Source organism: Leopardus geoffroyi, chromosome C3 (assembly GCF_018350155.1).
Source record: "Leopardus geoffroyi isolate Oge1 chromosome C3, O.geoffroyi_Oge1_pat1.0, whole genome shotgun sequence".
Lineage (NCBI taxonomy): Eukaryota > Metazoa > Chordata > Mammalia > Carnivora > Felidae > Leopardus > Leopardus geoffroyi.
This window is the reverse complement of record NC_059338.1, coordinates 64,625,780-64,642,159: the sequence shown is the minus strand read 5'-3', so window position 1 is coordinate 64,642,159 and position 16,380 is coordinate 64,625,780. Positions and strand designations below refer to the sequence as shown.

Sequence of the window (16,380 nt, the reverse complement as noted above, 5' to 3'; positions counted from 1 at the left end):
TAAGTGTACGATTCGGGGAACTTTGGTAAATATATACTCCCAGAGAATTCACCACCTCGATCAAGGTATGAACTTCTGTTACTCCACAAAGTTCTCCCCTGCCTCTCCCCAGGCCGTTCCCACCCCTCATACACAGCCACTGCTCTGATTGCCATCACCATAGATTAGCTTTGCCTGATCTTGAGCTTTGTGTTCATAGAATCCAGGCGATATTTACTCTTTTGTATTTGGCTCTTGTCTTTGAGTAAAAGTTTTTGAGCTTCATGTTGCTGGGTACGGGTCTGTACTCTGTTTTTCATTCCTCTGCCTCTCCTGCCTTCTCTTTGTTAATTGAATATTTTTTAGCATTCCACTTTCATCTCTCTCTTGGCCTTTTTTTCTTTTTAGCTCTGATGATTATAGTGTGAATCTTTAATTTATCACGGGGCACTGAGAGTTAACATCATGCCACTCTAATTAATATGGAAGATATTTGCAAGAGTAAACTCCATTTTACCTCCCTCTTTTGTGCTGTTTTGAGATACACTAAAACCTTGGATTGCGAGTAACTTGTTCCGTGAGTGTTCTTCAAGATCAGCAAACATTTCTAATAAATTTTAACTTAATAAATGAGCGATGTCTTGCAATATGAGTAATATGTGATGCTCAACGTCACATGATCACAGATGAGCCAATGGTTCTTGAAATTCACTTTGATATACAAGTGCTTTGGATTACAAGCATGTTTCTGGAATGAATTATGCTCGCACACCAAGGGTTTACAGTATTCTACATCTACATACATTATAAAACCTGCAATATAATCTTATCGATTTTATTTTAAACAACCTCTAATTTTTTGGTGAAACTCAATTTTTTTTCTACTTACCCAGTTTTACCATTTCTGGGACTCTTCATTTTTTCCTGCACAGCCAACTTTTCAACTGGATCATTTCCCTTAAGACTAAAGAACTTCCTTTAGCATTTCTTGTATTGAGAGTCTCCTGGTGACAAGTTCTCTTGGCTTCTGCTTATCCAAAAATGTCGTTTTTTCATGTTTTGTGTTTGAAGAATAGTTTAACTGGACATAGAATTCTTGGTTGATAACTTTTTTGTGTTTTTGTTATTGTTTGTTTGTTTGTTTGTTTGCAGTCCTTTAAAGATGTTGTTCATTGCTTTCAAGCCTTTTTTGCTTCTGACTGGAGATCAGCAGTAATTCTATAGGAATTTCCCCTGTATGTAATATGTCCTTTTTCTATGGATGCTCTGGACATTTTCTCTTTACCACTGATTTTCAACAATTTGGCGATGATGCTCCTACATGTGGCTCTCTCTGTACTTATCCTGGTTAAGCTTTGCTGAATTGCTAGGACCTATAAGTTGATATAAAAGTTTTTCACCAAATCTGGGGTAATTTCAGCCATTCTTTATAACTTACTCTCTGCCCCATTCTCTCTTTCCTCTCCTTCTGGACTCCAATTACATGTGTATCATTGCACTAGTTGAACTGTCTCATAAGTTACTACGGTTCTGTTTATTAATGCTGCCCTTACCCGTCAATTCTCCAATCTGGAATTTTTGTCCATCCTGTATTAATTGCACCAATGACTGCTTCTGCTTAAGCACTCTCTGTTAAGGCTGTCCAGTAAATTCTTCCTTTCACATATTGTACTTTGTAATACCTACATACATACGTAATACAATTTCCATTTATCTGCTTCTTTTTCTTTCAAATCCTTGAACACAGTTCGAATAGCAGCTTCAAGTTTCTTGTCTGCTGATTCCAACATCTGGCTCATTTGGGGGGTCAGTTTCTATTGACTGGTTTTTCTCTTGACTCTGAACCACATCTTCCTGTTTCTTTTCATATCCAATATCCAGTAAATTTTAACTACATGCCAAATATGGTGGACATCACATCGTAAAGATGCTAGATTCTGTTCTTTTCCTTTGGAGAGTATTGATTTTGTTCAAGCAGCAGGCAGTTCCTCTAGTGATGGATCACCTTAAACTTGTAGCAACCTGGCTTTATGTTTTGTTAGACTGGTTCTATGTCGGTTATGCCCTTATAGCTAAGAAAAATTCCTTGGTCCTGAGACTTGTTCCTTACCTCTAAAGTGTGGCACTTCTGGGGCACCTGGGGGGCTCAGTCCGTTAAGCATCCAACTTCAGCTCAGGTCATGGTCTCACAGTTCGTGAGTTCGAGCCCCTCACCGGGCTCTGTGCTGACCGCTCAGAGCCTGGGGCCTGCTTCGGCTTCTGTGTCTCCCTCTCTCTGTCCCTCCCCTGTCTCTCTCTCTCTCTAATATAAATAAACATTTAAAAAAATTTTAATTGTGGCGCTTCTGGGGTTTCTGTAAAAAGCCCAAAGTGTTTGCCAGACCCTCTAACTTGGGATTTACGTTCCAAGATCTGCTCCCCTATGGTGAAATCAATCCTTTCAGCTTCCAGATGCTGTTTTCCCCTGGACTTCTTGTAGCTCGCCCATGTATACAGAATTCACAAGCTAAGGACTTGGGGAAATTGCAGGTTTTAGGGCTGCCTCTCTCCTTTCCAAGATTTTCCTTCTCCCTTTCTAGCAACAGCCCTTAACTCCACCAGGCCAGGCCTCACACCAGCAAGACTGGCTTTCTCCTGGAGTGATAAGGCCACTGTGACCAGCAGACTGGGCCAGACCCATAGAACCTTTCTTTCAGGTACTGAACCCTTGACTCCCCACTGGCGGCTGCCTACTTCTGGCCACTCTCCTGTGCCTTTAAATAGGCTCTTTGTTGGGGCGCCTGGGTGGCTCAGTTGGTTGAGCATCCGACTTCAGCTCAGGTCATGATCTCACAGTTCATGAGTTCGAGCCCCGTATCAGGCTCTGTGCTGACAGCTCAGAGCCTGGAGCCTGCTTCAGCTTCTGTGCCTCCCTCTCTCTCTGCCCCTCCCCTGCTCATGCTCTGTCTCTCTCTGTCTCAAAAATAAACATTAAAAAAAATAAAAAATAAATAAATAGGCTCTTTGTTGCTGTTATCCAAATTGTAATTGTTTTCTTTGGGAAATTCAATCATATATAAAGTACTCCCCGATGTTTGTTTTAATGGTGGCTTTCTCAAGTCTACCTTAGGTTTTTAGAATTCTTGTGGTTTTGAGGGGTTTTATTCTGTAAGAAGTCTAAAAAGTTAGTCTCTAAAGGGGCGCCTGGGTGACTCAGTCAGTTGAACATCTGACTTGCACTCAGGTCATGATCTCGCAGTCTGTGGATTCGAACCCCGTGTTGGGCTCTGTGCTGACAGCTCGAAGCCTGGAGCCTGCTTCTGATTCTGTGTCTCCCTCTCTCTCTGCCCCTCCCCTGCTTGCTCTCTCTCCCTCTCCCTCTCTCTCAAAAGTAATAAACATTAAAAAAATTTTTAAATAAATTAAAAAAAGTTAGTCTCTAAAGAGTCTAACTATATATCATTTCTCAATCTTTTGGCTAAGATCAAGTGTAAAGAGTCTAACTATAACTTTATTTTCTGTTGGACTGAAGGATTCTAATGATGCAACCAAACCCTTCACTGATAGAAAAATCTATGTAAACATATATACATTCAAGGACTTTAATAGCATTACTTCAACACACACACACACACACACACACACACACACACACACCTTGTTTTATGAATGAAAATATCACATACTGACTTTTGAAAGCCAAGAGCTTCTATAAACACCAATGTATTTATTCCATTGATTCCCCAAGTGAAACAGTATCTCCCTGTTATATCCGTAAGTACAAAGTGAAAAAAAAAATTTTTCAAGGTCTATTACTTGGCTATGAATGAAATTTGGGGTGCCTGGGTGACTCAGCTAGTTAAGCCTCCAAACCTTTGGGGGTTTTTTCAACATTTTATTTATTTTTGCAAGACAGAGAGAGACAGAGGTGAGCAGGGGAGGGGCAGAGAGAGAGGGAGACACAGAATCTGAAGCAGGCTCCAGGCTCCAAGCTGTCAGCACAGAGCCCATAGTGGGGCTCAAACCCACAAACCATGAGATCATGACCTGAGCCAAAGTTGGACACTTAACTGGCTGAGCCACCCAGTTACCCCAAGCCTCCAACTCTTGATTTCAGCTCAGGCCATGATCTCACAGTCCATGAGATCGAGCCCCACATCAGGCCGTGTGCTGATAGTGTAGAACCGGCTTGGAATTCTCTCTCTCCTTCTCTTTATACCCCTACCCTACTTGTGCATGCTCTCCCTCTCTAATAAATAAATAAACATTAAAAAAGAATGAAATTCTTATGCCATATTCTTTGTTACTTAATTATTAAATGGATGTAACTTCTTTGGGAATGTTTCATGGACTTGTATATTGCCAGAAAACCTAGTTTTCTCATTATTTACACCTCGGGGACAAGTAGCTCGTAGGTTTTATAGCTAAAATATATGACGTCACTGTATTTTTGAAAGTCGGAAAGAATAAATCAAAAATAGAAAAATATAGGGGCTCCTGGGTGGCTCAGTCAGTTAAGCATCCGACTTCGGCTCAGGTCATGAACTCGCGGTGCGTGAGTTCGAGCCCCGCGTCGGGCTCTGTGCTGACGGCTCGGAGCCTGGAGCCTGCTTCGGATTCTGTGTCTCCCTCTCTCTCTGCCCCTCCCCTGCTCATGCTCTGTCTTTCTCTGTCTTGCAAAAATAAGTAAATGTTTTAAAAAATTAAAAAAGAGAAAAAGAAAAACACAATCAGGCTGGCAACTTCTAAATGCTAAGCAGAGGGCGACAGGTAACAGAGTCCACTCCTCTTTGATATTTTTCTTTCGACATAACTTCCATATCGGTTCAGGCACAGACATGCCAGTGGAGCCAGGGCCGTGCACGTGCCAGAGGCAGCTGAGTTTCTCCTTGAAAGATAAATTGAAGCAGCTTGCACTGTCCATGTGGTATCTTGATGAATATGCAAACAATATTTGCATTTGATCTACTGGTGTCCCGGGGGCCATATGATCACGTGTGCGCTGCCAAGGAGTCATCAGCAAGCTGGTTACTTTCACGGGCCTGCTTGGCCACTACGACAGTGTCAGAGGAGCGTGGTTACCCTGCAAGCTAAGGAAGAAGGTTCTCTGCTCTCAGACGATCACTTCAATCGCTGATCATTTCATCCTTAGGGCTAAATTCCAAGTGTGATTTCAGTCCGAAGTGGATAAGGGCAGAGAAAGAGAAAGGGTGTGAATTTGTGGGGCTGGAGTGATAGATGTTTTATCGTTATTTTCATTTTGCATTCAGGATGGGGGGGGGGGGGGGGGGGGGGGGGGGGGGGGGGGGGCGGGGGAAGGCAAGTTACTAAAGTCAGAGAGGAGGATCAGACAATGAGTGCTCAGCCCGCTGACACTGGGCACCAGATGTGACGACCATGGACCATGCCGCCATTTATCACAAGGGATCACGGCATCCCATGAATCACCGTTTATAATTATGAAGGAAAAGAAATAACCTACACGTGCATCTGTAGGGGATGGGTTTAATACCTTACGCTGTCATCAGACCATGGTGTACCATGCAGCCACTAAAAATGCCTTCAGGGGCGCCTGGGTGGTGCAGTCGGTTAAGCGCCGACTTCAGCCAGGTCACGATCTCACCGTCCGTGAGTTCGAGCCCCGCGTCGGGCTCTGGGCTGATGGCTCAGAGCCTGGAGCCTGTTTCTGATTCTGTGTCTCCCTCTCTCTCTGCCCCTCCCCCGTTCATGCTCTGTCTTTCTCTGTCCCAAAAATAAATATAAATGTTGAAAAAAAAAAATGCCTTCATAGGGGTGCCTGGATGGCTCAATTAAGCGTCTGACTTCGGCTCAGGTCATGATCTCGCGGTTCATGAGTTCGAGCCCTGCGTCGGGCTCTGTGCTGACAGCTCGGAGCCTGGAGCCTGCTTCGGATTCTGTGTCTCCCTCCCTCTCTGTCCCTCCCCTGCTCACACTCTGTCTCCCTCTCTCTCTCTCAAAAATAAATAAACATGAAAAGAATTTTTTTGTAAAGTGCACAAGTAGCTAATAAGCACACGAAATAATGGTCAACACCATTAGTCTTCATGGAAATGGAAATGAAAAGCCATAATGAGGTGCCACTGGAACAACTATAGTGAAATGAAAAAGGACACAGTAACTACTATCGTTGAGGATATGGACAAATGGGAACTCCCGTGCATTGCTGGTGGAAACGTAAAACGGTGTGCCCACTTTGGAAAACAGTCTGGCAATTTCTCAAAAAGTTCAATATCAAATTCCTGTCCTACCCATTATTTCTTACTCCTAAGTATCGACCCAAGAGAAGAAAAAAAAAAAAAAAAAAAATGTCCGCACAAAAACTTGCACACGAAAGTTCACAGCAGCATCATTCGTCATAGCCCCAAAGCGGAAACAACCAAACGTCTACGGTCAGTTGCACAGAACGTGCTATCTCCATATGACGGAATAACACAGAGCGGTAACAATACCAGCAGTTCTGACGCAGTCTGGCCCCTAGATGCACCTCACAAGCCTTGGGCTGAGTGAAAGAAAGCACCCGAGAGACCACACCACTGTAGGATTGTATTCATAGGAAATGCTCAGAAAAGGCAAACAGTGGAGACAGAAAGCAGGTCAGCGGTTGCTGGGGCTCAGGGAGGGGCAGGGATTAGCTGGCCCGAGGGAGCTCACAGGCTGTTGGAAACTGCCTTATGATGTCGGCCGCCAGCACATCTACGAAAACAAAAACACAAGGGTGCATGCCAGCAGGGTGACTTTTCTTATGTGTAAAATGTATCTCAAGAAAGCTGGGTTTTTTTTTTTTTTTAACGTTTATTTATTTTTGAGACAGAGAGAGACAGAGCATGAACGGGAGAGGGTCAGAGAGAGGGAGATACAGAATCCGAAACAGGCTCCAGGCTCCGAGCTGTCAGCACAGAGCCCGACGCGGGGCTCGAACTCACAGACCGCGAGATCATGACCTGAGCCGAAGTCGACCGCTTAACTGACTGAGCCACGCAGGCGCCCCAAGAAAGCTGTTTTTAAAAAGTGGCAGGAGGGACGCCTGGGTGGCTCAGTCGGTCGAGTGTCCGACTTCGGCTCAGGTCACGATCTCACGGTTTGTGAGTTCGAGCCCCGCGTGGGGCTCTGTGCTGACAGCTCGGAGCCTGGGGCCTGCTTCGGATTCTGTGTCTCCCTCTCTCTCTGCCCCTCCCATGCTCATGCTCTGTCTCTCTCTGTCTCTCAATAATAAATACACATTAAGGAAAATTAAAAATAAATAAACAAAAAGTGGCAGGAAAGGCAAAATGGAGTGGGAACGAGGAATCTGTTCTGGGCCATCAACACTCAGCTAGCTCGACGTGGAGACATGGAGGCCTGTGGGGGAAGGAGGAGGTGTCGAGGCTGACTTACAGACCTGTGAGTGGGACAAGAACCACGTGGAAATAGTGTTTTCAACCCAAGGCACATGGGAGGAGGGGGGTGTGTTTGATTTTGAAGGGATACGGCCACAACGACCCTCTGAACTAGAATCCCCAGGAAGAAGGTTCACCTGTGTGCCACTTCAGGAACCCCGGCACGGCGGGCATCGTCACATCAACCAGAGTGGACCCCAACAGGGGTCCCCAACGGGGAGGGCACCAGGAGACACTGGCTGACTGCTGGTGGGAACTGAGGACTCGGAAACCAAACTGGGAACGGGTGCTTTAAAAAAAAAGTGGTGATAGTAGGATCTCGGTGTGGAACCGCCAGAGCAAGGAGGAGCGGGCTGTCTGCTCAGCCATGGCAGCAACCAGGAGTCACTGGGAGCCATCAGCCAGCCACGAGGAGGCAAGGGGCCGAAAGGCACACACAGCTCAGGGAAGAGCTTCAAAGACCTCGGGGGAAGGGGGTAGCCAGGTGAAGACCCTGTTTTCAGAGGAGAGCAAACGGGAGGGGTGGGATTCCCGGAGTTCCTCCAATGAGGGCTTCAACTCAGGACCAATGTTTCCAACCAGCGCACCTTCCGTGGGCATCTCCCAGCCGGGTGCTGCCTGAGCCCGGGGTACCATCGGGAGGAGCCCCTGGTCCTGCTCTGAACTGCTGAAGCCTCTGCTCTCACGTCAGCAACCACTCCTTTTGTTGTGGCCTCTGCCTTTGTTCACACCGGCTGCACACATTCTGGCATCGCGTGTTCCCACCGCCCCAGACATTCTCTCCCGGCTGCGACTTCGCTGTGAAACCACTGGTTCTGAGTCATTCACGCTTGGTCCCATTTCTAACTCATGAGCTGGCAATGCAGTGTTTCTGGATGAATGGATCAGTGGATGGATGGGTGGATTGGTATGCTGACTGAGCTCAGAGAGTGGGTGGGTGGGTGGGTGGATGGATAGACGGGAAGGTGGGTGGGTGGGTGAAGGGATGGGTAGGTGTATGGGTGGGGGGGGGATGTTGGTAGGGGGGAGTGTATGAGTGGGTGGGTGGGTAGATGGATGGATAGATGGGTGGGTGGGCCGGTGGATGGATGGGTGGGTAGATGGATAGAGGGGTTGGTATGTGGGAGGGGGCATAGGTGGGTGGGTGGATGGGTGGATGAATGGCTGGGTGTGGGGGGGTGGGGCTGGGTGTGGGGATGTGAGTAGGTAGATGGGTGGGTGTGTGGGTGGGGGTGGGTGGGTGGATGGATGGGTTGGTGCGTGGATGCATGAATGAATAGAGCCATGACCTTGAACAAAAAGAGAGATCCGGTGAGAATAACCGGAGGACAGATGCTCCTGGGTGGGGGAGACCACGGCCGCTCACACTGTTTCTTACAAAAAGGCTGTGATTGAGATCAAGCATGATCCTTCTTGTTACTTTTCTAATATATATATATTTAAGTCACAGGATTTAAATTTAAAGCCTCATTTAAAAACAACAACATCGACAAGTATCAGGGAATTCAGGAGTTATGGTTTCCACAGCAACATTCACGTGGCCGCCCAACTACTACTGAATAAATGAGATTAAGCATTTATATTGCCCTTGACATTCAGCCATATGCCAAGCAATCACTTTATTGGTTTATAATTCCTTGCAGCCACCTGTGAGGGAGGCAGCCTTCTCACTCCCACATCAAGAATGAGGAAACCAAGTCCCAGGAGAACGAGGATGCGCCCAGAGAAATCCCGGCCCACGGCCTGTTGGCTGATCTGACTCTCCGCTCGATAACAGGCAGCCAGGTGCAATGTCGGGGGCAGGGCTTCCCAGAGCACACGAATAAAACTGACGATCATTAAATGCCCATTGTGCACTAGGTCCTGTGGGTGAGACCCCTTCCCCTGAAGACTGAGTCACAGGCAGCTAAAGAAGCAATAACAAAAAACAGAGGCTGTTATTCCGAGTGGAAGAAACCCTGTGTAGCTTTGGGTCAACTGGCCTCCATACTGGCCCAGGACCAAAAATGCATAGAAAGAGAAAGAAAAACTCCCTCCAGTGAGAAGGAGGTTCAGAAGGAGGAGGAACAGCGAACACCCAGGTTTCACAGAACAGAAGCCGTGCCTGGGGTACAAGATGGCCTTTGGAGAGTTGCCCTTACTTGGTGGGTAAGAGACCCCACTAGAGATGCCAGGTATTTATTATGGCAAAGCTTTTCCTGTAGCAAATCTTACGATCTCATCTCTCAGATGAACACGGCCGAGGGCGTGGATTGAAAACACAACCCGAGGCCTGAGGCCACAAACTGTGATGCGTGACTCCCCTCCCCGGGTCCCCAGGCAGGGAGGGAGGCCCGGGACCAAGTGTTGGCTCTCGCCTTAGCCGTCATCCTCATGCACAATCTTTAAGGAGGAATCTGCAGCAACAAATGAAATGCTGAGCTGCGCTACATGGAGAGGTGTTGCCAAAGCTCCTGAAGGAACTGAAAGAATGTGTCAAGATACGGGGTCTCAGAAGTGTGAGAAAACAAAAAGCACGGAGCAAGCCAAAGCATCACACTTCTGACACCAAGGGGGTGGACTTGGAATGCCAGACTCGGAGTGCTTGACAACCAGAAAGCAGTTTTCCCTACAAGACGAATGAGAGGGATTTGGCTCAAAATTAGTAATAAACTTTCGCTCGTGCGTCTTATCTCCCCTGCCATCCCTCATCACCAAGCATCCAGCATCCAGCTGCATAACAACAACGCTGGGTGGAAGCTGTTCCCACGTCTGCTTCCATTTGTCTTTGTCCCTAGTAAGCCTAGGGTTCTATAGCCACGGTGCAAAGCTAAGGCATGCGGTGGTTGCTAAGACGGTCCAACTTAAGATTTGAAATGTGCATGAAAGGGTTCAAAATTATGTGCATGATACCCACTGTGAGCTCCTCGAGGCCAGTGGCCATGTCCTTAATCTTTACATACCTAACATTCAGGACAGCACTGGGTGTGGCTCTTAATAACGCACGTTGATGATGGAAATGAATGCATATCCGTATTCGAGTGCTTTCCTTTTCCTGTGAAATAACTCGCTTCAAACTTCACGTCAAGCACTGCGCTCTGTTCTGAGTGTCTTCTAGCCCCAAAGACGAATGTAGTGTCCGATCACAAGTAATTAAGGAATCTAGGAGAAATCGGGTAGCAGTGAAGGCTGCAGCAGCAGCTAGAATATGTATAAAGTCTAAAAATAACCACGGTAAGACAAGGCCGGTGTCAGGGAGTCCATTTCTAGGAGTAAGAACAAAGACAGGAACACATCAAGTTCTAGGAGATTAAAAGGGAGAGTGATGGATTTAAAGTTAAGGAAGTGTAGGCAAAGCTTTCACCGTAAAAATAACGACTGCAAAATCAAGCGGACTGTGTGACTGTCTTCCTCTGCAAGCCCGTCACTGATGAATTTTAAACGACACCTCGGTGATCCTCTAGTCCAATGCGCGATCTCTGCCTGCACAGAGCAGGACTCTTCAACAGTTGGATTTTCAGAGTAATTTATGGTAAGTGAGTCCAACCCCCCTCCCCTCATTCTTCACTGGGGAAGCCTAACATACTTATTCCATTTACACCGATGAGGTGCCCAAAACACAAGAAGGCTGAACGATATGCTTGCCATCACGAAGGGAGCTAAAACGGCGAGGAAAGGATTCGACTGCCAAATCACAAGTTGGTTTTTTTCTACTTCCGCTTTCTTTGCGACAGTGAGCAAGGGGCGTGGCTATTGGGGGATTCCCGGAGCCCACAGCCATGCTTCTTGAGAACCACTCCTGAAGTGTGTTTTCAAGCTTCCGAGGACGACGTGCAGGTAGTCTTGGTTTGTGTGTTATTGACAAATTCACCCAGACTCGCAAAACCCTTCCCTCCTTCTGCACCTTCACGTGGCCTAACTCTCCAGAACTGGTATGTACCTTTCGTGTAGGGCAGTGGGATCTGAGGGTTAAAAACTCAAACTCCGCCGTCAAATTCTAGCTAGGCAAACTTGGACGAGTTACTCAGCCTCCATTGCCTCTTTCCTCACCTACAGAATGAGAGTGGGTAACAATTCTCACCTCCCGAGGACTAAATTGGGTAATTTCTGTGAGAGGCTTAGTACAGTGCTTGACACAGAGCTCCGTAAACTCTAGCTCATAATCATTACCTTCTGAAAATGTGAGGCAGAACATTCCTACCACATGGGGCGTGGGACAACAAAGTCTGACAGACCCCGATCTGTGAGATCACTCTTTCATCAAAGGGAATAAAGCAGGAAGAACAAAGAGGGTAGACATTCTCTGCCTTCCATGGGATGTCAGCCCTGTTCTCTACTCTTGAATACTCCCCCTTAATGGCAGGCGCTGCAGGCCTGAGAACTACATTTCCCAGAATGCCAACCAGGAGGAAGCCTGAGAACTACATTTCCCAGCATGCCAACCAGGAGGAAGCCTGAGAACTACACTTCCCAGAATACCAACCAGGAGGATTCTGGGTTAGACTGTACCAATGAGAGCACTCAAGTGACATCAGGAAGATGGGAGAGATAGATGTGGCTGTCTAGAAGCCACAGGACTTTTGCTAGGGCCTCATTTCCCAGGGAATTTGTGCCTTGGTGCTGCAGCAGATGTGACCCTGGCAATGGTCCCTGAGGGTTCTGAAACCTCCCAGGGCTATGATGGTTTCCCCTTACCTTTGCACCCCCACCTTCCGGTGATTTTGCAAGACCCTTATTCCTCGAATTAAATCTCTTCTTGCTGGAGATATCTGGAGTGGTTTGTGTTCCCCTGGTTAATCCACTGTCTAAGAAGTGAGAAGTCTCAACCCACTCATCCCTTAAATAATTATTTATTCAGCACTGAAGACAAGCAAGGCACTGTTCTGGGTGTTAGGAATACAACAGCAAACCAAACAGAAGAAGACCTGCCCTCCTGGAACTTACATTTTAATGGGAGCAGCAAACTGGGAATAAATGAATAAACAAATATGGCAGGGGTTGATTGGTGTGAAGGCAAGGAAGATGGATGGTGTGGGGGAGACAAGGGGCAGGGTAGTCGGGGAAGGCTCCTTGCTAGGGTGCCGTTTGAGCTGAAACCTGAAGAAAGGTGAAGGAAGTGAAGGGCTAAGGCACGCAGCTGTGGGGAAGAGTACTTCCGGCAGAGGAAATGGCAGGTACAAAGGCCCTGGGGCAGGAGTGTGCTTGGCCCATCTAGGGAACTGCAAAGTCAAGAAGTCACTGTAGGGGAGGAGAATAGTCAGAGATGGCCTCAGAGGGCCACCAGGGGCCGTGTGGGCCATGTAGAGGCTTCGGCTTTTACTCCAAGTGACAGAAGGAGGTGCTTAGAGGTTTTTGAGCAGATGATGTTTGGAATAGAAAGACGGCGGCCAGGGCAGAAGCAAAAACCAGGCAGATGCCATTATAACAGTCCACATGGGAGATAAAGGCAGCCTGGCCCAGGCTGGTAACCATGGACATGGTCAGTGCTGGCCATGTTTGTGGGCTCTTTTAGCATCCACATGTTAGTCTGTATTTTTTTAATTGCGGTAAACGACACATAACCTAAAATTTATCAACTTAGCCATTTTTAAGCGTACAGCTCCATGGCCGTAAGCACATTCACACTGTTGTGCGACCATCACCACCATCCGTCTCCAGAACATTCCATCTTCCTGAACTGAAACTCTGAACTCGCTGAACACGATGTCCCCAGCTTCCCTCCCCCAGCCCCTGGCACCCACCGCTCTGTCTCTGTGGCTTTCTGTCTCTCTGTCTCTTGAGGTGCTCCAAGTACCTCCTGTAAGTGACATTTGTCCTTTTGTGACTGCTAGTTCACTTAGCACAATGTCTTCAGGATGGAAGACGTCTAGTAGGTGGGATCTGGTGGGCTGAATGAGAATCGAGAGAGAAGGAGAGGAAGCAAGGCTAAGTCCAAGGTCTTAGGGAAGTTGAGCTCACACATCAGTCCACGGGGCCGTCTGGCTTCCAGTGTGGCCTCCTATCCCCTCCCCACTCTTACCCCTACCCCAGCCCCGGGTGGGCGGAGGGGTCTGTGCCTTACCTTAGCCCGTGTGTCGACCACGATCAGAATCACCCTCAGAATCAGCAACTCATCAAGGGAGACACTGTCGGAGGAGAGGCCGAGAGAACCATTGCCCGCGTTGTCTTAACCTAAACAAGGAATGAGCGTCCAGCTCGAAATCCGCCCAACCCAGCCCCCCTGGAGCCGGGAGTTCAGCCCACGCTTCACAAATCAGATCTCAGAGGGAGCTGCTCTGCTGTTTTCTCTCCCCGTGGCCATTCCCCTCCATCCGTGCCTGTTCGCTCGTAGCTGGGTGATGGCGGGAGCGTCCCCAGGGGGACTCGGCCTTTGGCCTCACCCCACCCTCTAAGTCTTACACGAATCGTGCCCTGCCCAGAGCTGGCACGGTTCCCGCCGTGCAGGCCCTTGGACCCTGGGGGGCAGGCACGCTCCCTTTGGAGGTGCTTTTTCCAACTATCTCCTGCTCTCTCCAACTGGAAACCCTCAAACTGCCCTCCTGAGAAGGATGTGTCTGCACAACAGACTCCTTTGCATGGCCCTGGACACCCTCCATGAGCTGGCCCCCCCTTGACCCCGCTACACTCCATCCCCGCTATGTTCTCCTACAGACTCCAACGCCACCCAAAATGAACCACCCCTGTTCCCCCACGCGCACCACGACACCTCTCGCTCAAGGCTCTGTTTCTGCCTTCGCCTGGAATGGCCTGCCTCCAGTGACCGCCTGCTCAGTCTTCCTTCCCGCAAAGCCCAGCCCCCACGCCACCCCCTCCAGGAAGCCCTTCGCGGATCTCCCCAACGGGATGCGCGGTCTTCTTCCCCAAATGCCCATGGCTGTCCCGCGTGGGCTCCAGTGACAAGGTCCTCCTCTCCTATCAGATCGTCAACTCTCCCGGGACACATTCAGCCACATTCCGGTTGGTTCCCCTCACAGGATCTGACCCGTGTCTTGCAGGGTTCAGAGTTCGTTCAATCGATGAACGGCTGGGACAGTCATTTATTTGAGTCAAATATACAACTAGAAAACTCGCCGAGCGCAGGGATTCCTGAAAATGTCACCATCGTATGTGTTTCCTTGCGATGTGTTGCTGGACATCATCCCACACGGAATCCAGTGAGATCACAGGGAAACTTCTATCAGAGATTTGTACTCACTTTCAGGGTTTCAATTGCTCTCTTTTTTCTCAGTCATACTCCAGATTTTTAATATCTTCTATGGACCCATTCATTTTACTTTTTTTTTTTTTTTTTTTTTTTGCAAAACGAAACAAAAAACAAAAAAGAACTTTAAATTTTGTCCAATACACCTAAGAGTATCTCCTACTAGAGAATACCATGCATATAAGTGAAAACGATGGAAATAATTGCCGTGGGCTGAACTGTGGTGCCCAAAGAGATATGTCCAAGTGCTAATGTCCCCCCATCTGCGAATGTGACCTGATTTGGAAATAGGATTTTTGCGGATGTAATTAAGGATCTGGAGATGAGATCATGTTCACTGAGGGGTGAACCCTAAATCCAGTGTTTGGTGTCCTTAGATGAGAAGGGGAGAGCTGAGACCCCCCCCCACAGGGGGACATGGGGGACAGGCCACAGGAAGGCAGGGACAGAGACTGGGGCGATGCTGCACAAACCAAGTTCCTGGGGCCACCGGGTACTGGAAGAGGCAGGCAGGAGCCGCCTAGAACTCTGGAGGGAGCATGGCCTTGTCAACACCTTGACTCTGAACTTCAGGCCTCTGGAACTACAAGAGAATTCATTTCTGCTATTGCAAGCCACCAAGTTTGTGACAACGTGTTATGTCAGCCCAGGAAAGGAACATATTAATTCACTGTGTCAGACCACAAAACAACACCCAAACCCAGTTCTGGGACCAGCCTCCCCTCTTCCTCTGAGGCCCGTCCCCTCCCCACCTGCTTTTTAAATCTTTGCCTCCTCTCCCTTGACTGTCCCCTCAGCACCTCCTATTTTTCCGTCCCCATCTCAGCATGGTCTGTCATAACAAACGACACAGACCAGGGGGCTTAAACAGCAAATGTTTAGGGGCGTCTGAGTGGCTCAGTCGGTTAAGCGCGGGACTCTTGATCTCGGCTCAGGTCATGATCTCACGGTTCGTGGGTTCTGGGTTCGAGGCCTAGGTCAGGCTCTGCGCTGACAACGTGGAACCTGCTTGGGATTCTCTCTCTCTCCCTCTCTCTCTCTCTCTCAAAATAAATATTTGAGAAAAAAAGAGACTTTTAAACAGCACACATCTATTTCTCACGGCCTGGAAGCTGGAGGTCCCTCACGTGGGGAATCTTCTGACAAGGGCATAGTTGTGTTGGTGAGGGCTCCACCCTCGGGACGACTCACCTCCCCAGGGCCCCCACTCCTTACACCATCATGTGGTGCGTTAGCTTTGAACCTCCAAGCTGGCGGCCGCGCAAACATTCAGCCCGAGGCAGTCCCCTTCCTGGTTTCTGGCTGCTTCTTTCTGGTTCAGGTGCCACTATCCCCAAGTTCCCTTCCTCAAGCCAGTGAAAGCCCTGGCCCACCCCCCGGAGCCCCTACTCCCCCCACACCCCCGGAGCCACCACACCCCCAGGGCCCACACAACCCCCAGAGCCCCCACAATGAAAGCGGGGTGACACCACACGCTTCACTGTGACAGCCCGACCCTCTCGTCGGGAGCAAAAGCCACAGGAAATAAGCAAATAGCCAAACATCGTGTCATCACAGAATCTTCGCCCGTGGCCACCTCCTGCCCCCTCCCCACATCTTCTGTTTCTTTCGGGTCATCGCCTCCTGATACCCAGGGATTTCAGGAATTTTCTACATGCGTTTCTGCCGTTCTTCTAGAATTCCCGTTCTCCAAACTAGAAAGACCACATGGTCTTTCACGAGCCTGGGTGGTGCGGGGGATGATGTGGTGGGGAGGTCACCGCCTGACAGGGACAGGGTGGGAGGGTGACCCCGGTGCTCCCTACGGCAGAAGGGAGCACGTGGAGGCGTGGAACCCGGGAGAAG

General features: G+C 48.6%; 1 long non-coding RNA gene across 1 annotated transcript; it reads right to left on the bottom strand.

Annotated features, from left to right (window-relative positions):
- Nucleotides 1–7,163: 7,163 nt before the first annotated feature.
- LOC123585248 lies at nucleotides 7,164–15,513 on the bottom strand. The gene is made up of 3 exons (XR_006706012.1): nucleotides 13,396–15,513; nucleotides 13,076–13,222; nucleotides 7,164–7,175 (listed from the first exon to the last, which is right to left on the bottom strand). It is a non-coding gene; the product is annotated as an uncharacterized LOC123585248 (long non-coding RNA).
- Between the last annotated feature and the right edge of the window lie 867 nt (nucleotides 15,514–16,380).